We start from the raw sequence: 27,859 nt of genomic DNA, 5'->3' as shown, positions 1-27,859 counted from the left end.
CCAATATTTTAAAAATAAAATCAAAATTAATGAAGGCTCAGAGAGTGCAGTTTTCGGTTTGAAATTCAAATAAAGTTTTCCCTAAGATATCCTATTTCAAAGAACTTTTTATACTTCACAAGAAAAGTTCAAAGAAAATGCGGTCATTATAGTCTCACGTTTCTTTCTTATAACGCTGTTTAACAAGTTTTATAATAGCAGTAATATTAAAGCTTTAAATAATCACACGGCTTCTGATCCACCATGTTTACTAAGACTTGGTTCATAAAGCATATAATCATTATGCAGTACTATATAGTGTCATGTTTATTCTAATTTTTCATGTACGTATTTACTGATTAAAAACGATTAAAAGGTCAAAGGTCATTTACTTGATTCACGAACTCTATGTTTGTTTATGCTAACAAAACTATTATAATATGTTTTGTAAGTGCCGACAGAATGTTCTGTGAATATTTCCATGTGAAATAATCTATCTATTCAAAACCATATAAATTATTTCGACAACTACGGACTATGAATATAAAGATTTACGCGGCGCTGGATTTTAAATTAAAATACGGTCTTTATATAAGTCGGCCCAAAAAATATGAAACCGTTTTTGATAATACACTTTAGAACACGTAATCCCACAGAGAAATGCGAAATATTTTATGCGAGCGTTAAAATTTTACGAGTAAATTCCATTTTTTTACATGCTTTAAGTAATTTGTTTGCGTCGATTTAAAATGTGTTTTTGTATTTAATAGATACTAAAGCATCGTGTTTAAGATTTTGTAACGAAAATCCACATTGAGTTAGTGGATCTTTTCCTTAAGGGAGTAACAAATTACGCGTAAGTAAGGTCGTAAAGAGGCTGCTTTTATCGAGGGTTAGAGAATTCTAACCACGATTTTACTTTTTATCTATGAGGCAAGAATATTGAACATTAAGCTGTGAATAATTAAATACGTGTACGATTTATTTTTGTATACGAGTTATTTCTTTTCAATAAAACATTGGGAAGAAAATTAGATCGCGGATTTTATTCAACAAATCGCCACACTTCCAATAGAACGTTCGAAATAAGTAAGCAATATAAAATTTAGAAACATACATTGGGAACCAATCCAATAGCGACAATTTTATCAAAATTAAAAGAAAATTGTACAGTAATTTATTTTATAATTGCTTTTCACAGAGGGCCTAAATACCATCCGTAGTGTGTTAAACACGATATAACTGTAAAATGTAGAGAAAATTTTGAAAAAGTGCAATTTTACTCTAAATCGGTGTTAAATAGCTATTGAACATGAAGGGATCAAAAGAATCTTTCAGCTGTGCAAATCAACAGCAGTAAAAATTTCACCTAATGTTGACATAAGGGAGTTCGTTTATTAGATTTTCTAGTATAATAAAAGTAATTTATTTATATTATGTCCCTTAGACACATAAAACTGAAAGAATAAAATAAATTCGATCGCTCTGGCGGGTCACGAGTCGCCGAGTTGGTCAGGCATCCGCCTCGGAATGGCGCGAAAGGATGCGGGTTCGAAACCCGCCTCGTGATCGAATTTTTTCTATTCTTAATAAATTTATAAAAGTAATTTATTTTAAATTAGCAGCCGTACAATAAACAGTAAATAATATTTACTCAACTTAGATGTTAGATGAAGTTCAAAATCTCAGCTAATCAACTAGCCTTTCATGTTAAAAAATGTTTAAATCGCGTAGGTAGAAGTGTTTCCAGAAAATAATAATATCCATATTATATATATAAACTAATCTATGATATTTTTTACAAAATAGATATTCCTCTGGAACAATAATATGTTATTTTAAGATAGAACAGAGAATATCATAGAAACTTTTCTACCATAACTTTATTACCATTGTTTATCGCACGGGGATAGTCCATTATTTATAAACTATTTCTGTAACAACTACAGTATCAATTATACTATAATTTTATAGAACAAGTTTAATGCCCTTAGCTTTCAAGCCTGAAAGCGATCTACTCGGTAGCGGACCGTATTTGATTAACAAAGCCTCAGGGCGGAACACCGACGCTCTTAATTAACTCACTCTATTATATTTCATAATTTTCTTGTACATTTATAAAGCAGTAGTTTTTACTGTTTGAAAGTATTGTCTTATAACTAGTATTGTTATTAAAGATTAAACGAATTATGAAAAGGATTATTGCCAGCATTATATTTTTGAAATACATACTACAGTACATATTTTCCTATGACGTTTATTTGATATTCTATTAACGGAGAGATGGATATTTTTTAAATAATATACCTATCACAAATATATAGTGAATTATTGACCGACATAGTGTCGTAATATAAAGCGCTGTAATAATAAAGCTTATGAATATTATGTTGAATTCGTCAGTAAGAGTAATATAGTGGTACAAAGTAACAACTAACAACATATCCAATAAACATTCAGATTCAGGCCTCGGTTGCGGGATCGCGTCAACTTGCTTCATTGAGTCCATTATTTGGCGTGAGACGAAGATTTTATGTCACGATAAAACGGGACTACCATAACATAATCCCGTAAACATCAAGGGCAGAAAGTTTCGCGAAAATATATTTTTGTTTACAATGCTGTTGATACTAATGCCGGCTCGGATGGTTTAACCTTAGCCATAATTTATTTTTTTCACACACCACTTATTTCGCGAATGTCTTTTCCGAGTTGAAGACTGTTTTTATTTAACAATGAGGAATATTTTATCATAATAAATGTCGAGTTTAATATCTTCTGATCCATTTAGCACTAGTGGATACCTTATTTGGGTGTTTACGCTACATCAATAGCTTATAGTGTTTATGTGGCTTATGGGCACTAGCTTTTTCATGTTATGTCAATAATCAATTAAGAGGTCTATACTTAGTTTAGAGATTACTAAGGTATTTTGGAAAATATAAAAGAAATACTTACATAATATAAGGAAGAACTGCTATGCATCTGCAACAAAAAAGGAAAGTACAAATAACTAATAAGTAAGATGTTTAACGGCCATAGAGCAGACGTATGTTTTAAGTTAGTTCCTAAAATTCAGGATATTAGAAAATTATAAATGAAAGACAAAGACGTCTGAAAGCCATGTTAACTTTTTATCCAAAATGTTTACGAGGGCTATAAAATTGTCAAATAGATTATATGAGAACAGATTAAGTGTGTCCAGACGTGTCACCACCACAATACAATTTGTCAATGTCTTCCACTTTTTCTCTGAGAAAATACCGTCTAGTTGGGTATTTATTAGTTGTGGTATGTGGGATTTTTTTCCAAGGCTTTAAGTAATTCGCTGTGCCAGCTATTTGTACACGTCAGTTGAAACTGGACGTCCGCGCCTGATAGGTCTTGATATTCAATGGGGATTCAACTTGATGAATTGTTGTGAAAATAATTGGAGTAAATTGTATGGAAAATGGATTAAATAGAATTGATATTATCTGAATAGAGTATAAGATACGTAATAAGTATTGTTGTTCCCTAAAAAGGAACTTGAAGCATAATACAGATAATTTTAAACATAATGTTAATCAACTCAATTAACAGGTAATGAAACTATTCAAAGCTTCACTAAAAAAAAAAAAAACACTGACTAATGTATATTTTCTGTAAATTCACACATGTAATACACATTACTTATTCGTATTAACGAATACGATATCCCTACAATACTACACCAAAACTTGGATCACCAATATTTCATACTAACAAAATATGAGTAATCCTTCAAACTGCACTTATGAGAAGTGTAAAGTTAAAAGCTGTGTACTCGTCGCTCATGGCTCTTCGGTACTTCCATCATATAATATAGTTAGACGGATGATGATAAATTGCATTGATAATGTAATAAGAATGTCGGATGTCACTGTGTAGATATTCATGAAAGCATAGTGTAAGAAAACAGTGTGGTGTGTTAAAATGTAATGATAATAATTACAAGTAAGGTCAGAAAAATATACGTTGTTATGAATGAAAAGTAAAGTATGTTGTATTTATTTATATATTTTCTTTATCATTCATATTATAATATTATATAAATATCTACTTAAACTTCATTCGTAATAAAAAATTATTAAAGTGAAACTTTTATTACATCGTCTCAAACTTTTTGGTCTGTGTAGCGCATGTCGCGTGACGGTCGGCTGCCGAGTAGGTATAAAGCAGTGTTCGGAACCGTACGATAATTATCGTACAAATACGATAATTTTGTGCCTAAGTTTCACTTTTACCGTGGTTTCATAAAACCACACAACATTTTTTCAAATAAGTTTTAAAATAAAGTACGTTTATTAGTAGGCATTCTAGAACTGTACACGGATGGTAAATAATGTTGAATAATACCCATTATTTATGCGATAAATATTCAAGTTATATTAACAAATATAAATTCTACAAATTACAAAACCATTGCTAACTCACGTACAGCCCCAAAAGTCAAAAGCAAGTCGGCTTCCATAATTTATTTAAAACTTTCTAATGAGTTTTGACGGCTTTTGATTTTTTATACTTTTCGTTCCTTTGTTATTTTGTTATTTTATGTACAATTTAAATAATTAAATTGAATGCTATAATATTTCCTTAGCTGATTCTATTAAAAATAAGAATTAACTTTTTACGTGCCTATAGCCATTAATGGAACATCTAATATACAATTTTAAATGGACATAAATCAAGAGCTTCAGTAATGACGTAAAGAAGATTTGGTGAATATTATATGATACATTATTTTATAAATTGTACAAACTTTAATGATTTGGTAAAGCGCACATCGACATGTGTCCTTATTTTAAAAATTAAAATATTAATTTTAAATTCAACAAATTCACCGTGATTTATCGAAGAAATTACGATACAATCTCTATATTTGTATGGAGAAAAAGGCTAATACATGAATAAGGTGCCTAATACTGATTGAATATTAGTATACGGAGATATCATCACACACGTTCCTATATCGAAGATTTGATGTATTCTCGTCACGTTTTCACGGACTTGGATACCATAAATTACCGACACTTGCTAACCCAACCTATTTACTAGTAATAACCCACTGTTACACGTATTAATAAAGTTTATCCAATGTTATTATGGAATAATTATGTCTAGGTATGTCTATTATCTAGGTCTTAAACAATAAAATGATTAACAAGGTAAATGGTTTCATTATTACATATTTTTAAGGAAAGCGTATATTTTTCATTAGATAGACTTATAACATAAACAACATTAATTTATGTACGTACATGATAGGTAAGGTAGGTCAAAATATAATATGTTACTTATGTTTAATTTAGGCAAAGGAAATTTAATACAAATGAAATACTTTACAGCTACCGCTTATTTTGTTTGAATAATTGTACGAAAAACGTGGTAGCAATTAATGTCAAGTACTTACAAAAATATTCATTTAACGATAGTCACGTTCGACCCAAATAATGCAGCAATATATTAAATTGATTCGCAACTAAGATATAGTCCTCATTTTATTGCGGAAATCGAATATTTTCATTGTTTATCAAAACGATGCGTATAAAAGAGATCATAAATGATGAATACTTATTTTGCATTTTAATGATAAAGCAATTTATTTTAAATTTGCTTTATTTGGTCAAATATTGCTGTATAGATGAATCTCATTTGCGTATTTATTTATTGCCCAAGTTGAGCTGTTTGTAGTATTAAATTCAGTGTTTATTTATACAATTTATTATGTGTATGCTTTGTAAATGTATGTTATTCTCTCTTTAAATTAAATTTTTCAACTTTCCTTTAGATAAATTGATATCTATAAACTTATTTAAACAAGTTGCAGAAATAAAATTTTCTACGTATTTATCCGTAAGAATAACGAACTACTTAATTGATTTCAGTAAAACTCAGCTGTTGGCGCCACAACATTGATGAATCAAGACCAAATGCACAATACTTCAAAAATGGATTTTAAAAATCAGTAAATTTTTCGATTTTAATATAATTATATTACACAAAAAATGAATAGTAAATTAAATTGTGTAGCAGGAAACAAATAAATATCCTTAGTATACCTTTGCCAAAGGCATGGCTCTTATTTAACTTTATATATACTCTATATACGCTTTTGCGATAACTGTTATTATGGCAATTATTATAATTGAAAGCTTCGTGTGATTTATTAATAATGATGCTATTAAAGATTACAAACCTTCGAAGTGTGGTAGTTTTGGCAGCTCTAGTGGTGATTCAATTTAGTTTCAAACGCTTAAACGTGAATATGTTTTAACGATTAACACTCAAATATGATGAATAATTTTTATGTAATTTTTTATATTTAAAAATCAGCGTACCGTAAGTTACGCTCCTTGGATCCGAGAGGATAGGTAGAGGCGGGATACAAAATGACATAAGAAATGACCTTTGTATAGAATAATGTAGGTTTCCACTAATGAAATAATTTGGACAAAGGTCGGTCAGTGGTCGCGTGAATCAGGAAATAAATAAAAAGCTGACTATTTCGTGCGGGAAAAGGTTGCATGTTAACACATTGATTCATGATTCCAACACAATTTGGTCTTAAAATATTCACACGCATCAATAATATATATCGCACCCTTTGGTAAGCGTGTAATCTTTCGGTCGAATTAGGTTAAAGTCACGCCTGGGAAATTATCGAATACTTCCAGAAGAACGGCGTACTGCGTACATCAACAGTATGTTATTGTGTTTCGAAAGCGTTCGAGACAGACATATAAATCATTGTCTTTCCTCACATAAATATGGAAGAAATACATTCACGATTATTTGTAGTTTTTACAAGAAAAACAACTACATTCTTCAATGCGACAAAGAAATACGCAGATTTATATCGTTAATATTAGATTGGAATGCAGCTGCAAGAAAAGTTATTGAAAGTTATAATGAAGACCAACATTATTGTTTGAATAGCATAATGCAATCTGATTCTGCTTTTCTCCGATAAGTAAGCACGGAGACTACCCACACAGCTTCCTTGCTGTGGGTACTACGGATTATCTGACAATGACGTAATCTTAAAGACTTTGTCCAAAGGTACATTGTAAAGGATTTAATTTCACGTTACAATTTAATACATTTTTCATTAACAACATCAAAAAATGTTGACGCGTAAACATAAATCCGCAATGTTCAGTGACTTATAGGTAATTATGTTAATTCGTAAAAATGAAGGTATTCGAATAAATAATTGTGTTTGTTAATAGCAGTTGTTTAATCACCAATCTCACTGATGTTAATAATTTATTTGGGAAAGGTTTCGTGATATATTGCCGAATTTATAAAGTTTTATTGTTTTGCAAAAAATATTTTTAGTAGGAAGTTGAAAACCAGTTTTCCGTTATATCATAGTAGTAAAGTAAAAAATACGACAACAAAGGGCGCAGTTTCTATTCGTTCCTTTTAATGAATAGGTATAGTTGTACCTACGCTTTGCGGCTTACTTAATTTGCAAGTTTTTACGATTGTAATAGCGACAGTTAAATGGGAAAATAACAAACAAATAAAAGTGTAACAATAAAATTCTTTATAGATTGTCTTTTGACTGAAAATAATTGTTTTTACGGTTTCATTACAAAACAGCTATTATGTTTCATTCGTCTATTGTAGCGTGCGATCGAACATTTACTTTATTATATAAACAAAGGATACATACTTCATTATTTCCTTCAGTAAGTATTTCAATGTTTTCGTTGAAGGAACCGCTAAATAAATATTTAAACAACATAAAAATTTTATCATAATCAAATCTTATAGGTATTGAAGTGTGGCTTTAATTCAATGTTTTTAAAAGTATCCATCAATATCTAATACATCAATGTACAGAACGTTAAAACATAGTTCTTACCTATTTTTAAATGTATTCCTGATAGAATTCTTCCAATACTACCAAGAAATGTTCAAAAAACAAACTGTCAATTTATTCAACTATGAATAAATAAACAAATCCAATTTCAAAGTAAAGTAAGATATACATTTAAACCCGATGAGTTTTGTAGACCGGTATCTTATGTCAACCTTAGACTCCAGGGGATGGCGGTAACTTTCCGTCGTCACTAGTTTTGAGTTGGGAAAAAAATAATAGGGTATCGTTCAGAAATCTTGAGCTTTAATTCCCAAAACCCTAAGGGCATGGACTATTAAAATATTCTGGTATTGTTGAATCTATATACTGTTTGGTAGATTTGTATAAAACCTTTGTGAAATAGAATGCTCTGTGGTTAAAAAAAGAGCATGTGTGCCGAGCAGACGTGTCAGAAGAGAAACTTCTTTGGCAAGATTCAAAATCGTCGCCTTACACAATGGCGAGACGGTATTGTCATGACGTTGAAATTTTAATTACTAAAATTTTTCTCAACGCACCTAAAGAAGTTTCACTTCAAAAAAACATTTTTAGGTTTATGACAGTAACCTAAAAGATGTGGGATAACGCAAACAAAATTCAAAGCACGAACTTTAAAACCAAGCAAACAATATAATTAATTGCAATTTGATTACCCGACTACAAAGAACCTAAAAACTTTAATACGATCGGAAATGAAACCAGAATTAGGTGGAACGCTGTAAAATTTTAACGGCTATAAAGTTAACTCCCTACATTGTCTGGCATTTAAAATTTACAGTTACTACGTTTGATCATGTATGTATTTTATGTTCAGTGCTAACATTCGAGCCTTTTAGTGCTAAAATAAATTTATCGCCAATAAACCGCAGGACGTCTTTGATTACAAACCAGTCTCGTATATAAACAGTGATTATCTAACTTGATTTAAGTATGTCAAATTAAATAATGTGTCCAAAATCTGCATGGCCATGGCTTCAGTTCTATTGTCTGGCATTTGCTAGACCAAGTAAATGTTTTGGTTTTATTGCTGGAGGCAAATTTCTGAAAAAATACACTCCAAACTTTAAGAAAAAAGTGTGGTTTTGAAATAACATGAGACTCAATGCAAAACATGTAGCATTATTTTCAACGAGTTGTCTGTTATTTATATAATTTAATATTAAAAATAAGTAGAATAATACTTCATATAAAATGAAACCGATGTATCTCACCATAATGACCTACATGCACTTAGCTAAATTGTGCACTACTTATTATAAGTAAGTGATATTCTGTAATACGTCCTACATAAATTGGGCAAATATTATTTCTGTAACTGAAGTTGATACATTTAGGAAATGGATCCATTTGGTAGATTATTACTTGATTAATTTGGTGTTCGGTACCGCGCCCTCATCGCTTCATTAATACACGTAATTCCACAGGCCGGTCTGTCTGGTCTTAATAGTACTTTAGTTTTATGTTTTTGCTTGTCTACGTCATCATCAGTCTATATGTGGAACACTGGGATGTTTCCTATGAAGTAGATATATATTATGTACTTTTGTCGTGTTTTATGCTTTTTGGTAGCATTTAATATCATCATTTATTATTGTTACGGGGATACGGGTATACTATGATACATATATAAATGATTATAATATAAATTCAATAATTGCTGTTGTTTTTATAAAAGCAAAATCTCATACGTTTAGAGTAAATTCAAAGATAATATATTCGAGGGAAAACATAAATTAATTTATCCGTGTCGAATAATTAACTTCTAAATTAGTCCTACTTATTATTTAAGTTTAGTAACTCTAGTCTTAATTAATGCTAACATTCAATTTGATAAATGGAAGCAGTATTTAATACCTAGGCTTAACAGCTTTTGTATCTACTTAAGTCTAAAAAGTCTACTAAGATCTGTTTTTTTTTTAAGAATTACTATATACAATATACATATATATAACACTAGATATAACATGCTTTCGATGATTCGTGATATATGCAGCTCATTTCTTTTTTTTATTTCTATGAATGTACGTCTGATGTTCTGAATTTTGTGATTTTAATGTATTGATGGTAGAAGGAAATAGATAGATTTTATTATTATTAACAGTCGATTATAATATTAAGTTTTGCTTATTTAGACTCTAAATTTGTCTATTCAAAAATATATCACAACGCAAAAATTAAGACGTAAAAAGGTCAGCCTCAGCCTACACAATAGTCTAAAAATATTTCATGGCTTCACTACTTACCCCTTCGAAGTTAGCATTGTTTAAGTTCTCTTATGTTTTCACTACCTTGTGCTCTTGTACACGGCATGCTTATTTATTTGGGGTCAGTATTAGAACTAGTATAAAAGTTTGTGTGGTACTATTTGCACAACTTAACCATCTACGGTTTTTGGTTCTTAATTTTAATACACGCACGATTGTAATTATATATACAGCTTGAACAAAGTCTTATTTATAATCTAAATAAATGTAGAATGCTCTATGATACATGGAACGTATAGTTTTTCAGTTCAAAAAAACCGGATCACCCTGAAGGTATAATGCTATAATTTTCCTTTTCCGACTGTACGAAAAGCGAATGAAATAAAAGTTATTTACGTACTACCTTTTTTAAATAAATTTGTGATCTTGTTTTCTTAGTTTAGATAAACTAAGAGATAGTTTGTATAAGTTAATGGTAAACTTTGAGGGAAAGTTAAACGTGATTTAAAATCACTTATTGCAAGTTTAATTCTCGAAAACTCGTATTTTGGCAAGAATCGGTGAAGTTAATCTTTATGCGTTGGGTCGGATCCAAGCCTCTTATTTAAACGCGTAACAAATTGCACAGCAATATGCAAAATATCGAAGAGATCTTTCAGTTTAATTGAAAACAAATACAGCGGAATTTTTTTCTATCTAGTATAGCAAAACAATATTATCTTCTACTATATAAAAATAAGTCGGGTTTTCCTCCCTGACGCTATAACTCAAGAACGCACGAACCGATTGCCACGGTTTTGCATTCGTTGGAAAGGTTCCGTACCGTTCCGTAGAAAGGCTCCGTGAGGTTTATAGCAAAGAAAAGGTATCTCTGGTGGCGAAACGGAGTTCGCCGGGTTTGCTAGTAACTTATAAACACATTTGAAAGGTAAGTTTTAAAAAAATCACTTGAATAAAAGGCGAGTATAGCATACATAGGATTGGCAGCTAATGAAAACAAACGTATTTTTTTTCAGTTCCACAAATGCGTATTCGACAATACTAATGTAGAAGGTGTCGATCTGTGCAGAATATATTTGAATAATATTTCATACATTAAGTAAACGTGTAATGTTCATACATTATATAAACATCAATAGAAAAGAATCTGATCAAAATTCCTCAGCATTGACTTAGCTGTAAGCAGTATTATAAGCAAATACTCATATCTTATTTTTCCAATATTTTCTGAAATTATTTGGAATCCATTCGCGCCCCGCGATGTATTCAAGATTTAATGTATATGCTTATAGGATGTGGCTTACGCGACCCACATTTGATATCCTATCATGTAAAATAATATCTGATGCTATCTTAAGCTAGAATATTTTCATATTGGAGTGTTTCATATGTGAATCTTATTTGATAAAATTCAATTTCTCTGTCAGAAGCTTCGATCGCGAATAATAAAGGCATTGTTCATAATCTAGTAAATAAGTTCTAGTAAAACTGTTTTTTTTTCTAGAATCGTCTGGATGAAATTCCGAAATGAGCGACACGTCAATCATAATATTCAAATTACTGTAACATATATATAAATAAATCTCAAAAAGTGTTAGTTTGTGTAATCGGTTCAGCCGATTTCGGTTATTTTTTTTTAATAATATTCCTTGAAGGACGAGGATGGTTTTTATGAAGAGAAAACGTAAACAACTACGGGCGAAGCCGGGGCGGAACGCTAGTACTGAATAAAGTTTTACAACAAGGATTGATAGAACACAGAGAATACAACTAGTTGCATTGACTCAAATCGCAAGGGAAACTTTATCATTCTCGTAACTCTTATAGCAGTATAAAACTGTGTAATGTTAACTTGTGCATTGTTTTACTTTTGAAATTCAATTTACGCTGAACCATTCGACAAATATTCGATATATTTCCTGATATTTTATACAGATCGACGATATACGAGATTTTAAGTGACGGAAAAGTTCTGTCCTCGCAAATGTATATTTTTTTTAAAAGAGCTTTAACCTCTATTTTTTCCTGTTTTTCGATTGAGGACAGAGGTTATACCTTTGAATTTCATTATTTTACTTTTATGCTTTTCTTGTTATATTAAATTATAACAGTATTTGCCTTCATTGAATGAAATATATTGTTTTTAACATTTCAAACTTTTCCACAATGTGTAAATTTTAATATTTGTCCTATAATATTAATCTGCGTAAAATATTTATAAAACATTTAGTCTTTTTTTGAACGCAAATAAATGATCAAAGCTGGTTTTTAGCCTGGAGCAGTTTTCAAACATGAGGCTTAAAATATAGTACCAATAGATGAAAAATTTAGAATATTTATGATAACGTCATGTGTATGAATTGTAGGTATTTCGAGAATTTGTTTTTATTTTTATAAAAAATCCTATACATTTATCTATTATAAATATTAAATGACTCAAATAGGTATATAAAGTTTCTTTTTTTAAGTGAAAAATTGAACTTTCTTACTTAAAATTTAACAACGTTTTTATTCATCATCGAACTATAATTTTCCCCAATGGTTGATGCAACGTGATTTTTACTCAAAATAATTATTTATGAAATTCTATAGGTAGTTTCTTTTGCAGAGTAGTTTGCGTATCTTTCAAAATGATTACCTTAGAAATGTAAGATCATTAAAATAAGCAAGTAGAAATACTCTATGTATTTCTACCAACTTGAGAAGCAGGAATTCAGACTACATTACTTATAAGTGGATAAGCATAACTAAAATAATGTTACGGAAGTAATTAAATCATATTTCGATTCAACAATTTTTCCTTTGTAAGCGTCCTATAGCAGTGTGATTTATTAAATGTCTTAATCCATAAATAAAACGATGGATTAATAATTAATAATCCAAGTAGGGTCGAAAGTTGAAGGCGCTTTAATTTATTAATTTAGCTTTCATTTATAGTTGATTTATTTGTTTAAAATAATGAATTTGATAATAATAATTTATTTGGGGAACTTTATCAGCATTATAGGTAAACATAGTTACTTTATTGTGATATCTGCTCATTATTGTAAAGCCTATTTCATGGCATTTATAAATGTTGCTGATAAACTAGAGAATGTAATATATCTAAAACAATTACTTAGCTATTTGAGTGAATGTCTGAATCTATACATACGACTTATCTATTATTATAATATCTTCTACCTATCACACTTACGAGTTACGAGTCACCTAAAAGTAAGCGACGACGTTTGGAATCCCATAAAAGTCGGTAGGATGTTTCATCACCGAAAAAAAAAACTATAAAAAACTAAAGGAAAAGCAATAAGAGCTTACACTAATTGTTTACCAGGAATAGTTCAGATTTACCCCGTTCAAGTAAAAGATTAATAGAAAGCCCGTCGCTCGTCAGTGCGAACTTAATTGAAGTAATTAAATCGCTGAAAGGGGATCGTTTACGAAGCGCAATAATATATCCTTATCCGTTCCTCAGTGAATTAAGAGTAATCGAGCCGCTCTAAGGCTGGATTGCAGTTGAGTCTAGAGGATAATAGATGTTGGACAACTCTGCAGCGCTTTATTGTTCATACGATTTGCTCGTTTTTCTGAATACACCTACTGTTATGCAGCACGAGGAATTGAGGGATTTTAAAATGTAATCAAGCGTAAATAAAAATCGGTTGCTTGGGTGTTTCATGTAACTATCTCTTTAAATTTTTAATTCTATGTATCTTTGTAAAATTCATTGTATATTTATAACGCAAGCGTTTGGAAAATTAGTAAAGTACTTTAAGTGCAAAAAAATCATATTATTATTTATTAATGCTTTAAATCTGAATCAATATCAAATAGTTATAAGCAATAAATAAATAGGGACAACTTTCACGTACAGAACTGTAATTTCGTTTCGTTCACACGAGACTTTCTAACACAAAGCTTCCAACAAAACTGCATTAAAAAGTTCAATTTAATCTAAAACAGAGTTTACATTCAATAGTCTTATTTGAAAATTATTCAGCACTTTACAATATTACGTAGGTAGTAGGTAACTATTTAGTTATCTATACTATACTAATATTATAAAGCTGAAGAGTTTGTTTGTTTGAACGCGCTAATCACAGAAACTACTGGTCCGATTTGAAAAATTCTTTGTTCAAATTTCAAAACTCGGTGTAGATAGCCCATTTATCGAGGAAAGTTATATCATCACCCTAAGATCAACAGGAGCGGAGCAATGCGGGTGAAACTGCGCGGCACATAGCTGTGCCGCGCGATTGTGATATTTCATATCAATTTAGAGATCGACAATGGAAATATTATGTCTGGGCATACATGAAAACATTTGACATGTCCTTTAAGCTGTCTGTCAAACAAAATCTCTGTCAAAGCTTTTGATCATACGGGAGAGTGGACGAGGGTCAAACTTGTCATGTTACATTGAGAGTGAAATTGGGCTATACAGTACACGCTTTCACATATTACGAAAAATAAAATTGTCAAGTTATTTCACAAATATACAATTGTTACCTTATTTTATGGCTCACTCGTCAGTTAAATATTGAGGAAGATAGAGCTGTTTTATTTTTTTCGGATATTTTTACGGAACATATTTATGTTGTTGTACTATTCGAGGTTTCATGTGAACAAGCTATCTATCTTGGTATATTAGAAAAGGCTTTGTTATTGAGGTTCCAAGAATTTTATTTTGTTCTAATAGAATTCTTGTCAAGCAGTCTTTCGAGACCAAATGTTTATCTTAATTAACATCTCAGTCGGCCTAAATATCCCAAATTAAAAGCAAGTGATCATTCAATATTCAAGCATATTATAGATTCTTTTAAGTAGTTAAATTATTTAATCCTAAAGAACACATGATAACAGCTGCATTTTATAACCAAATGGAAAAAAAACTATGCAAAAATCCTGTTATGTACTTTCTTTTAAATTTAAAAAATGTTTTATTAATTGAGTACTAGACCTTATATAGTATAACTATATTTGAGGCGGCCTGTGCAGTCAAGATACATGCTTGAATGCAAGTCAAAGGGAGTCCTTTGAAGCCAAGCCCTTAGCAAGATACGACTTAGGCCTTACATTCAGCTGAGTTGAACTGTCAAGTAATTAAGGTCAAATGCTGGAGATAATTTTAAAGACTTGCGAAGGAGAACAAAAGCATAGACATGAATAACTAGAATTTAATGCTTATTTTGATCCAAATTAGTTGATAGTGGCCAAATTATTTATGTAGAAGATAAAAGCCATTCTCCATTTTATCAAATGTGCACGGAAGATTTAAGCTGTAAGTTAGGTTGCTGTTACTGCGGGTTTTCCGGAAAACTAGTTTTAGTTCTGAAATAAATTGTTCAGATACTTTTAGCTGGCGAGAAAATGAACGCTATGATCGTAATTTACGTAAAAATAACTTCGTATTTTATTCTAATAATATATTTACTTTTAATAATTGTTTTGATACAAATAAACTATATAGAATTTAACATCTGTTTTGTCACACAAAAATTTATAATGATATTATTAACCTGAGAAGCGTAATAACAATCCATTCATTGTGCTATAATCCTGTGGAGATCAAATTATACCACAAAAGCGTTCGTGGTTCCCGATTGCTTCAAAACTGTGCCTGATTATTAATTTACCTACAATTTTCCCCGACATATAACCCACATACATATTTACGCCTCATTAGTCGATAAACAATACAGTAACCTAAAACCACTACACAAGGGACATGTAAATTTATTACACCGGGATTGTTCCATGGCTTTAATGTGAGATCATTATCCGTTTTAGGGCACAATTAATAAACCGATATAAGAATTGAGTATGCTCTTACGTAAAAATTTGAGGTGCTACGCTATATTATGAACAAAACTTGAGCTGTCACTTGGGGTTGCGTTAACAGCTTTTTTTGAGTTTAGTGTAATAATAAACAACACTCGCCTCTTATGAGCGCACTTGTGACGTAACCGCTAGGCATGATCGTCTCCCAAAAAACGACATCTAAGTTCCCGCCGTTAGGGGCGATCTCATTTGAGACGCTTTTGATATGTGTTTATTAATCCGCAACGATCTTAAGGGGGCGCATAAAGCAAAATAACCAATCTTCTATTAGATGATACGTGTAATATGCAAGACCAAATCTAAAAAATAAAATATATATCAAACTAGATGATATGTTCAACGATTCTGTTTAATCAAAAACATAAAATATTAAAATTGACTCGATAAAAAAAAATCACCAAGTTAGCTCTAATTTTCACACTTTTACGTTTTCTACTTGACATGGTAATACTTATTATGATTTTTTTTTCATAAACAATTATATTAAAACATTTGCAAGATATTTGTCAGAGCATTTTGTGTAATTACTTTTAGTTTTGGTTTTATCTGCGATAAACCACTTTTGGCGCTCTTTTTTTCTCGAGATAAACGTTTGATTTCACGTTGTTGCGCCTAAATGTCACGATGCCTAATTGTCACGATAAAAGTGGTTTATCGCAGATAAAACCAAAACTAAAAGTAATTAAACAAAATGCTCTGACAAATATCTTGCAAATGTTTTAATATAATTGTTTATGAAAAAAAATCATAATAAGTATTACCATGTCAAGTAGAAAACGTAAAAGTGTGAAAATTAGAGCTAACTTGGTGATTTTTTTTTATCGAGTAAATTTTAATATTTTATGTCTTTGATTAAACAGAATCGTTGAACATATCATCTAGTTTGATATATATTTTATTTTTTAGATTTGGTCTTGCATATTACACGTATCATCTAATAGAAGATTGGTTATTTTGCTTTATGCGCCCCCTTAAGGTGCTGAACTAAACTCGGTATCAACTGATTTCGTACTTGAACGCGAGTATGAGACCGCTTTATTAATACGGGCCTAAGGGCGTTTGTCCACTACAAGGAATTTTACGGTCCGGCATTCCGATTTTTTACGGTCCGGTATGGCACGCCATATAATCTATATACTAGCTTGTGCACCTACGTAATTTTACTGTCCGACATTTTACTTTTCCCTATTCCGGATGGTTTTTTGAGTTTACGAGTCGCTGTAGGTATAATTGTTTTCGAGTGCCCACTTGCTTGGATTTTACTCTTTTTATTGCACATGCCAATTGAAAGCAAGCTCTTGTTTTACTTTCTTTTAGCTGGCACTGAGATTTGAGAAGTCGGTATTGTTATTTTATATACATTGACCAAGCATTGACCTATAATTATCCCTTATTCAAACGCGAGCCTGTGGAGGAGCAAACAAAAAAGTAAGATACGTTCCTGGGTAATTTTGGGTCGTAGATTTCAAAAATACACACAAAAAAGGGGTTAATGGGGGGGAAGTACTCTTTTTTCGGTGGGAAGTATATATCCCGTCATCTGTTCTCTCTTGTAAAAAGTTTGGATAGGTGGGAACTATAGCTCCCAGTGTCCACTCCAGACATCAATATTTTCAAACACTAGTTAGTTGCCCTGACTCCACTTGTGAATTTAATGTTATCGTAAAAAATTATAAAGATCAAGTTTTTTAATAAAGGAGGTGAAAGTACTCATAAATGCAAGTTTATTTTACTGAGGGAAGAATTCGGGAATTGAAAAATGAATGACTTCAACATAAAAATGGCATTTTACTAAAACAAAATAAAATCAATAGGTATTGAGTTAAGATGTCTAATTATCTGATCAGGAAATAACGAATTACAATAAATAAGTTGCTTATACCAACTAAAAAAGATTTTTTAGACACACAGATTTTATACATATATATAGAATTTCAAAATGTCGTGTGCAGTGACGAACACTGGGATGATATCTTCCCACTTAAAGACTTAATTTCAATCGACTCTACCAAGGTATATACGAAAGATTCTGGGCATATTTTTACGTTTCACGCAACCGTAATATAGTCTAGTTTACATAGCTAGAACTCAAATCTACTTATCTAATTTTTTTTGAGCACTACACCAAAAACTAAAAAATAACGGTCGTTTTCGGCTGCAAAATCCCGTCACCTGACTTTGATGTGTGTTTACCATGACATGTAATAATTCTCTGAAAAGTGTTTCCATGAAAAAAAGTTCTCGTAAATGTTAAGATTGCGTAGATAAATATTTCACTGCATTAGGTTTAAGCATATAAAAATAATACACGATTTACTTCAATCTGAGACGTGGGAAGTATAGCTCCCAGCGTTTTAATAAGGGTTAGTATCTAAGTAAGTGTTGGTAAGTTAAAATTCAAGTGGGAATAGATTTAGCTCCTCGTCACCGATTAAAATAAATAAGTGAAACACGCATTTTAAATCTCTTACGGAACTTTACTTTTTATTATAACGAAGTAATATAATATTTCACCTTCTATATTTTTACTCGTTTCTTGTAAAATGCGAAAACAATCATTTATGATAGCATTATACCGCCATACTTCCTCGAACTGTACCGCACTGATCCGAGTAAAGACGGACAGGTGCACAAGCAATTCATCGGTTTTTTCATGCCACACCGGACCGTAAAAAATCGGAATGCCGGACAGTAAAATTCCTTGTAGTGCACAAGCGCCCTAAATGTTTGACAAGTAATTATGGATCGTCTTTACCAAACTCGCTGTTATGAAAGCTTTTCTTTTGGGAATTACCAATTTGGTATAAGCGATCATTATTCTCATTACCGATCCATTAGCTTTGTCGCTGTTACAATTTCTTTGATGATTCTCTCATTAACTGTCTTGGTTCGATACAAATATTAATATAAATGCGTATACGTATTCATAAAAAGTTCAAATATTGGAATCGCTTTTTTGTGTAGTTAAAAAAAACCACTGCGTTAAACATAATACAATATTGGATGCATAAAATACGATAAAAATATTTACATTTTTTAGAGACAACCTCAACCCATGCAAGAGAAACACAAAATAGAGCTATAAATTCGCAGTAAATGTTCACTGTAAATCGATTAGGAACTTTATAAGTTTGCGCAGAATGCTTTGAGCCCGAGAAAACAATAACATAAAAATTTACAGTACCATTGTACGCCACGAGTGGTGCAAGAACGTGCTAGATTTTGTAGTATTTTTATTTATTTGTATTCTTTGTTCGAAATTGGGCTTCTTATTGCATATTAATATTGCATTTGGAACCTGTATGGTATTGAAAAACGATTTTGTTTATTGGGGAGACCTAAACAGAGACAATTGCCATAAAATGAACAGATATTTTAGTAGTCTATAAGATTTTACTGTTATGCATCGTCATTACAATGTTATTAGAAATAACTGAAGTGTGCAGTTAGTGGTCATAAGGAATATCTATTAAAAAAATAATAGTTTATAATACGTAATACGAGCATTCTGTTTTGCCCGTGTAGGTACTCAAAGGAAATTCGCATAGGATTGAGATGTTGTATCGCTGTAAAAAGTAGTTTATGTTATTATTCGCCTCCTTGTCTCCAGACACAAAAATCATACCATTAATTCGGTCCATTACGATCTAAAAGAAAGCCGAAACATGCTTTTGCATTCATATCATTAGTGTTACGACGCACAGAATTAGCAATATTTGATATCCTAAGCATGCCGTGCGAACCAACACACATGGATTCAGATTTTAGACGATAGCCGTCATATTTGCGATTCGCAAAGCATTGCAGCATTTTGCGTGATTACAAGATAGCTTCATGGAAATCGTAATTAATTAGCTGTGGATAATGAACATGAAATATATACCGGTAAGGTAACTGAGCTTTTCGGATATTTTACGAAATTGCTATATATTTTGCGTGGTTGGTTCTTTGTTGATAATTAATAAAAAACATTTTTTAATAAAAATAATGTTGCGATTTTAAGTAGGTATGCCATTTGTGACGTTAATTAAGTAATTAATATAATAAAAACCCTGAACAATTTTAGCTGGACTTTATTTAATGTGAGAAGTGCCAACTTTTGAATAATGCTCTCTCCTTTTTTAAGTCGGTTCAATTGATTCTACAACATTGCTAATATAATTATTATACCTACATTGAAAGATGGGTTGTTGTTGTTTGAAATCTGGGTTGGATTATAATATAGGTAAGTAAACATTTCTTGTTCAATTATTATAATGTATTGTGAGATGATCCTACGCGCGCATAAATTAATGCCTTTGATTATTTTGCAGAATGTGTGGATTCGATATTAAATGGAAATATATTGTGTGATATTTTTTTTATTTGTTCATTTTGTTGTATGCTTCACAAAGATTATTTTTTTTGGCTGTAAATTGTTTGTAGTAATAAATATATTTTTTCCCTGTTTTTTTCTCTCTGTGTTAGAATACGTTTATAAATTATCAAGTTTTCTTTGTTAAAGATAAGAAAAAACGCAATTCAAAATTCGCTATTAACGATTCATAAAAATAGTGCATTCCTTCATATCTGATAAAAAATTTTTGTTGCAAATAACGTAGCATTCATATAAATTAACTACGTCACAAATTACTATCTGCATTCCAATAAGCGATTATTAACTTTAGCGCTTGAAGCGGTTCAGTTACAATGTTATTAGTTTCTATTGTTGCTCTGTGGATAATTATCTATGCAAAACAATTCAAATGAACTCAATTGCATCTAGTATTTGACTATTTGTTAGCTAGATTAAGAGCGGATATTGAATTTCTGAATTAACTGAAGAGGATCATGGTGTATTTACCTACAAATTCGTGTTTGCTATTTGCCTCATAACTTGACGATGTTTCATCGAAACATTCGTATACGATTATCGACACCAAGTTTTTTTCGAACTACAATGGTTCACGCGAAAGTTGAAGTCCGAAAAACTGGTTTACAAACGAATACGAATAGTATTGCACTATTCACACAATATGCGTGTTCGTTATTCGCACATCGCTTCGCTGTTCGCGAGTACTATAAATGCACCAAGAGTATACAGTACGGTTCGGTTTCGACGTACGATTCGAAATAATGTATACACAATAAATGTATAACATATAGTTATTATATTATTTACCTAAGTTGTTTGTTGTGTTGTAACCATGATTAATAAAATTGCAAATAAAGGATTTGATTTGATTACGTCGTCGTACGTACGATTCTGTTGTAGTAATTGTAATGCTTTTGTATTCTACAGATAGTAAAATGCTAAACTAGAGTAGGTAGGTATCAGTAGATACTCTAGTTTAGCATTTTCATACTCTCCGTGTTATCAGACGGATACTGCAAACTGTAAAGCCCAAAACAAGTGTAGCAGTGTATGCCACATTTCGGGTAGGTACTCAAATATTACAGTACTGTATGAACTCATCTCTGGTTTGCGTTGTTTCAAATTTCTAGTCCGCTGAAGTGTGTGTGGTAACAGAGGTGTTTTAATATGCACCAAGTAATTGGAGGTGGGATTTTTAGGTGTATATTTTCTCCTTGTTTAGGTTAGGTTAAGATTACAAGTTTTGTACGTGAAAGCGAATGACTATTTAACTCAAGTAGCCAAAAAGATCAAGAAAGAGAAGAGCTCTTTATAGAACTGTTTAGTTTTTCAATTTATTAGCAACAGGTTTCAGAGATAACGTTACGTTTGAAGGAACAAAGAAATCATATATATTTATATATATAGCCAATGGTACAATATACGTAGTATATTATTATTAGTCTGTGGTACAATATTCTTATTTTTCATGATGTTTTTCTAGTAGAATTACAGTAAATGTAATATCATAAACATAACAATTATTTTCTTCACGCTATTTATCCATAACTGGATACAATGGATTGTAAAATTATGGATTCATTATCGTAACCTTAGAACATCAGGGAATAATGAGAATTTATATTTAATAAATACTTGGACGTAAATAAGATAATATTTTCCTGAATTTATTTCTCAAAGATAATAATATTTAAACATATTACCAACCTCCTTGTCTATAACGAAACAACAATATTCTTCTCTAGAAATAATTTTCATTGGAAAATTGATAAGCATACTACCTAGTCTTGCCTATCTATACTAATATTATAAAGCTGAAGAGTTTGTTTGTTTGTTTGTTTGTTTAATCTCGGGAACTACTGGTCCGATTTGAAAAATTCTTTCGGTGTTAGATAGCCCATATAACGAGGAAGGTTATAGCCTATAGGCTATATGTCATCACGCTACGACCAACAGGGGTGGAGCCACGGGGGTGAAACCGAGCGGAGCAGCTAGTAAGTATATAAAAGTAATAGCCGAGAATACATCTTCTCCATGCCCTATTTTCGGAGTGTAGGTATAAAAATGGATAATATTCAGTAAACAGCTTATAGGTAAAGAGCTTATGATGTAGAAGAAAGTATTAGAAAGAAAGAAGAAAGAAAGAAAAAACGTTTATTTAATGACACATAGCCTCACACGTACACAATAAAAAACAATTTATACAATACTTATATGCTACAATACTACTACAATACTTAAAAATACACATTGAAGTGTGTAGTCTGTGAAGCATGATGCCATTAAAAGGGGAAATCACTCGGTGAACATCTGTGACGTAAAAAAAAAAACGTCACAGCACCGATTTTCAGTGAGCCCCGAGAGCAATTATCCGTCATATTATAATTTTTAATTGAAGAAAAGAAAATAAATACAATATTAATAGTATAATGTAAAATATAGACATAATAATATACTATAATATATACATATACACACATACACGTATTATGATATATTACATATAAAAGAATTAAACTTGTTGAGTATGTTCTGGTGCAGTTTCGATTTACGTATTTATAAATTAAAGGCATTCTAGCAATAATTATGGATCTCCAACTAAATACTTAAAATCATTGGATGGTAATTTCAGGATAAATTTAAGATTTAATGAAAATCTTAATTTATTCTTTGAAAGGTTTAAAAAAAGGTTAAGATAACAAAACGTGGATTTACAAATTACCTACCTAAGGATAACATTTCTATTTTTGTTTACGGAAATGTGTGTGTAAAGGACCGTGAAATAACGATAAATTTTGAGCGTATACACCGCATTCTGCCTTAAAGTATTTGTTCTAATATGATATATTGCTCACGCCTACAAAAAATACATTTCCTTTAAGTAAAAGATATGGGAATACGCGATTAAAACGCTTGGTTAAATATAAAAGATTTGGAAATAGCATTCATAAGATGTGTTACTTAAACGAGTGAATTTATAATTTTGCAGATACGAGCATGTAGAGGGAAAAATTATTAGATACAGAGTTTTAAATCTTGCATTGTATGAATATATTTTCGGAAATCTCCATAAGAAACTTGATATTGAATAAGTGACGTTAAAATTTTACCTTATTATGGTGAATTAATGCTTAGATTAATGTATGCTTTGAGAAACAAAACGTTAATTGAAACATATCTAATGCTGAACACATATTACATAACATAAGCACCAACTGCACAATAGTAAATAATTTGTCTACGCATGTATAGATTAATCGTGTGCCTAATTGTTCTCTACGTCATGATTAATTGCATCGCCCGTTTCTTCGATTCGAATTAATCGTATTGTTCCTGGATTGAATACTAAACGGATTATTACAACAACACATGGCCAAGTTTATTGTCTTTGATGACATAAACGTTAAAGGTCAGTGCTATGAGCTATCGGTCAGTACACATAGTTTATTATAACAAGCGGGTGACCGTTGACCTCGTAATGTACCACGGTGTTACGTTCCTAGAGCTTCAGATTAGGAGTGATTGGCGTATGCGAAATTCGATTAATGTGCTATTAAAACTCAAGGATATGTAAACGATGTTGCCGTGCTTCAGTTTTACGGGTTACATGGTTATCGAGTTCTCCCTTCTAATTTTTATCTTTCTCTTTCATGTATGGTGGGACAATGTAATATTTTTCTTAATATTCATATTTCATATAATATACAAAACATAGTTATTTATTTAATGCTGTATTAGTATTTAGAAAAATAAAATCCGATATTATGTACCTTCAATTGTAGAACTAAGAGTTACATAAAAAATTGTTACCTCTAAGTTTTATAATCGACTACTGCGGTCGACGAGCCTGTGTTTGATTGTTACCAAGTAGACATGATATTATTAGATACACCTGTAGGTAATACCTTACTTCACTTGCAAGACAAAACTGCTCAAATAATATGTATGTGTATGCTCAAATATGCTTCATGTATTCTGTTGATGAAAGAGAGTATTATTTTGTAAATATGTGAAGCTATTCTCTGCTTTATAAGAATGAGTACCTAAGCATTAAATTGGATAAAGGTTTATAAAGGTGCGGTTTGAGAGTCTTGATGTATCGTTGAGGCGCTCACTTAACGAGTGGGGGACGTTTTATGAGCTGTTTTATGACACTGGACATTGTAAACTTACATTAAGTATAATAGGATCATTGTTGGGATATTTCCCAATGTTTATGTTGGAAGTGATTTCATTTGTGAATTGTGGGAAATAATAATACTGTTGATGATGATGAAGAGGAAATAGCATTTATTTGTGTTGTGTTTGTAGAAGATCTTACGAAAGAAAAACATAAGTAATTTGCGCCAAAAAATTGAGCAAACAAAACTATTTATCTGCGTTTGACAGCTCGCACAAAGACAGGAAATCTATCTGTCGGGTCATCTAGTATTTCTATAAGTACATACAGTGTTACGAATGTTATCTTTTATGGATAACTATAAGAATACGAATATCATAATGATTTTATATTACAACATGTTCGTACCACGAATACATCGTTTGCATTGTCCGTTATTTACACTCTTCATTTAAATTATACATACGTAATTTACTAAACAACAGTACCTATTTCCAGCGAAAATCCCTTTTTCTATAAATACGTTTATTTATATTATTGACGAGCTTATGAGAGTAGATTACGACGACGACAGATTAAGTAGATACTGATGACAGACCAAAGCCATAATGTCATTATAATCGAAAATCGATGACTTGCCGATTATAAAACAAAATCATTAGTCACATTGTCAGATTGTCTCTACAATTCAATTGTTTTAATAAATAGCAAGCATTTTTTACCACATTTTGAGTATACAAATTATGGCGCGATGGCATGTAATAATACTACTTACTTCTTTATTATACAATTGAAGTATATTTTTAGTACTTAGAATGAAAGCCAAGTAAGAAAAAAAGTATATTAAATAAAAAATATAAAAAAATTAAAAAACACCTGTTTCGAAGGAGACTGGAAATTCTAAGAAAAATCTAAGAAGGTATTAATGTAAGAGCGCGCTCGGAGAAAGATCGTTTTTAATAAGGAAATACTTTGTTTTCTTATATTGATATTCTTTGAAGTTAGAATGAGAGGAATAAGAAAAAATAAGAGGAATGCACTCAATGCATATTCTTCATTATTAAACGTATTCTTTAGCCTTTTATATTATTCATTTCCTTTCATAAATTGTTTAGATATACTTATGGAAAATATAAAGCATGATTTTTTTTTATTTTCAACTTATCTCACAACAAGAAATATATTCACTTTACTGTTTAAAGTTCCAACAATATTTATAGAATCCTCATTCGTGTTCAATATTTATGATCATACTGAAAATATCGTTTCTTGGCTAAGTACGAACATTAAATTTATCTAACCACGAGATTTTCAAAGTAAAAATAAGACGTATCACGTATGTGCTATTGTTTTTTAAAGAAATATACAAGGAAAGCCATTCAATATAATAAAAAACAGGAAGGTTAACTTACCAATAAGTTTTGTTTATTTCGATTGTTGTAGAATTTGTGCTTTTAATAAATTTTTACACCAATTTAATTTTCACACTTCAATATTTTATGAATCTATGAAATTCCCTTTCTATCTAAATATACACGACTCGAAAAGAAAGTATTCAGAGAACCGGAAAATATCGTAGATAAAAATCACACACACAACTTTCCGTCATGGCTGTTGGAAATGCACTGAAACATTTGGCCTTTACGGAAAGGGAATTTTCAGTTATCACACCCCAGTCTATTTACTTGTTTATCTCAACGTCCTCCACGCGTGGTTCACCCGACTTTCTCTTTAGATAAGGATACTAAGTGAAATTTTTTCACGTTGTATTCGGACGTTTGCTTAAACGTTTTTGTTCAATTTCGGTAAAGCATTCTTTTCAGACGCGTCGTTTTGTATTCTTGTTTTCGGTTTGAATACAACGTCTTTGATAAGGAATTTATACACAATGTAAAAATTTAATGTAGAGAATTTACGAACGTTTTTAAAAACAATTTACTTTTATTGAGACAACTCAAAGTATTTCAAAAGTACTTGACTTTTTAACTTTATTTTATCGGACGTTATTGGAACTGGGAGGTTTATAGACGCGATTTTTATTCAGTTGTATTATTATTGGGTATTGTGAAATGGGTGGCCCTTAAGTGTAAAGGATCGTTAAGAACTCTCGTGAAAGCGAACGGCTGGTCGTAACTTAATGACGAAGCACTTTTGATGATAAGATGTCCTTCAATATTTTGCAAGGCTATTTTGTTGTATACACAATAAACCATCGATGGAACATGCTTTGGTAGGAATTAGGTCACGCGGGCATACGGCAGGCTAACACGATCTCACAAAAGTTCGTTAAGGTAGTAGAATATTTACAGTATTCCGAGGTTGAACTTCATTTAATATTTCATTCGCGGGTTTCGCCTAATTTACACATCGCACATACACACTGTTTTATCTATTTTGTGACTGTCGAGTACATATTATGATTACGATATTTTTTATATCGAAACAGATATTCGACATCATATGAATATTTAAAACATTTGACACGGCCTGCCGATAGAAGAAAAACTAAGTCTCAATATGACTTTTACGTATTAACGTTAATTGTTGTTTTACCATTTAATTAGAGTCAAGGTCGATCCTTTAGATCAGGCTTTATTTTACTAAATATCTTTAACATAATTTATAATGAGCAAAGATAATGTAATAGAAGATGCTATAAATACAACCAACTAGTGTTATCTATAAGGAAGTATCTAATTAATTGTACAAGATTACATTATTCGAGTGCACAGAAGTGTATTATATTGATAAAGTGGGAACAGCATGTATAAATTATATCATTATTAATTACGTACGTACCTTGCTACTAATGAAGAAAAATATAAACGATTTATGTGTGAGTTACTAATTACCTATACTCTTTTTTTGAAAAATCTTTTGAAAATAATTCCTAAAATTCCAAATATCGGGGAAATATAACATTGCGAGGAAACCGGCATGTCCAAGAACAAAAGTTCGACGACGTGACATCTGCCAAGCCTTCTTGGCTCATGCGGCTCATAGGAGGCTGGCGTCTCTGCAGTGTGAACATACCATATTATATGGATTGATAATAATGTCAAATCACCACTTATTAATTAAAAAAAAACCCAATAGACAGTATTTTTATAATTAGGTACTATTTTAAAGAAGTAGCTACTAATGAAACGATAAAAGTTATAACCTTTCGCTCGCTTTGGTGAATGAGTTATTAATTTAATTACAAACCTCATTAGGATGATATTAAAACGGTGATTGATTGCTTTCCATTAATTAGATGCTTTTTAAAGGAATACCTACTTTTTTTGTTAAATTTTCTGAACGTCAAAATGTAGATCTCTGTTTCTGTTTTTAATAACAATAAATAATAATTTATTTTCAGATACATACATCTATTCTCTACAATATGATGAAACGTAATATTAATACCATAATGTGAAAATAATGTTATTCTTAGGGTACATTGACCTCTATGGGATTACAATAGAATAATAGGT

General features: G+C 31.0%; 1 protein-coding gene across 4 annotated transcripts in view; it reads right to left on the bottom strand.

The window, feature by feature from the left end:
• The window catches only part of Dh44-R2 (Diuretic hormone 44 receptor 2), a 114,951-nt gene that overhangs the window by 38,005 nt on the left and 49,087 nt on the right, over positions 1-27,859 (bottom strand). For 3 of the 4 annotated variants that reach the window (XM_089704832.1, XM_089704830.1, XM_089704833.1), the window contains exon 3: positions 2,938-2,964. The gene's annotated coding sequence lies outside the window, so the exon portion shown is untranslated. Of the gene's footprint in view, positions 1-2,937; positions 2,965-25,795; positions 26,007-27,859 lie in introns of those variants that run through there. The other variant, XM_089704831.1, reaches the window with a different exon arrangement.

Source organism: Colias philodice, chromosome 16 (genome assembly GCF_061535455.1).
Source record: "Colias philodice isolate Cphi_HAF_F1 chromosome 16, ilColPhil1 Martin Lab GWU primary, whole genome shotgun sequence".
Taxonomy (NCBI): domain Eukaryota; kingdom Metazoa; phylum Arthropoda; class Insecta; order Lepidoptera; family Pieridae; genus Colias; species Colias philodice.
Note: the sequence above shows the minus strand (reverse complement) of the source record. Positions and strands in the feature narration are given on the sequence as shown.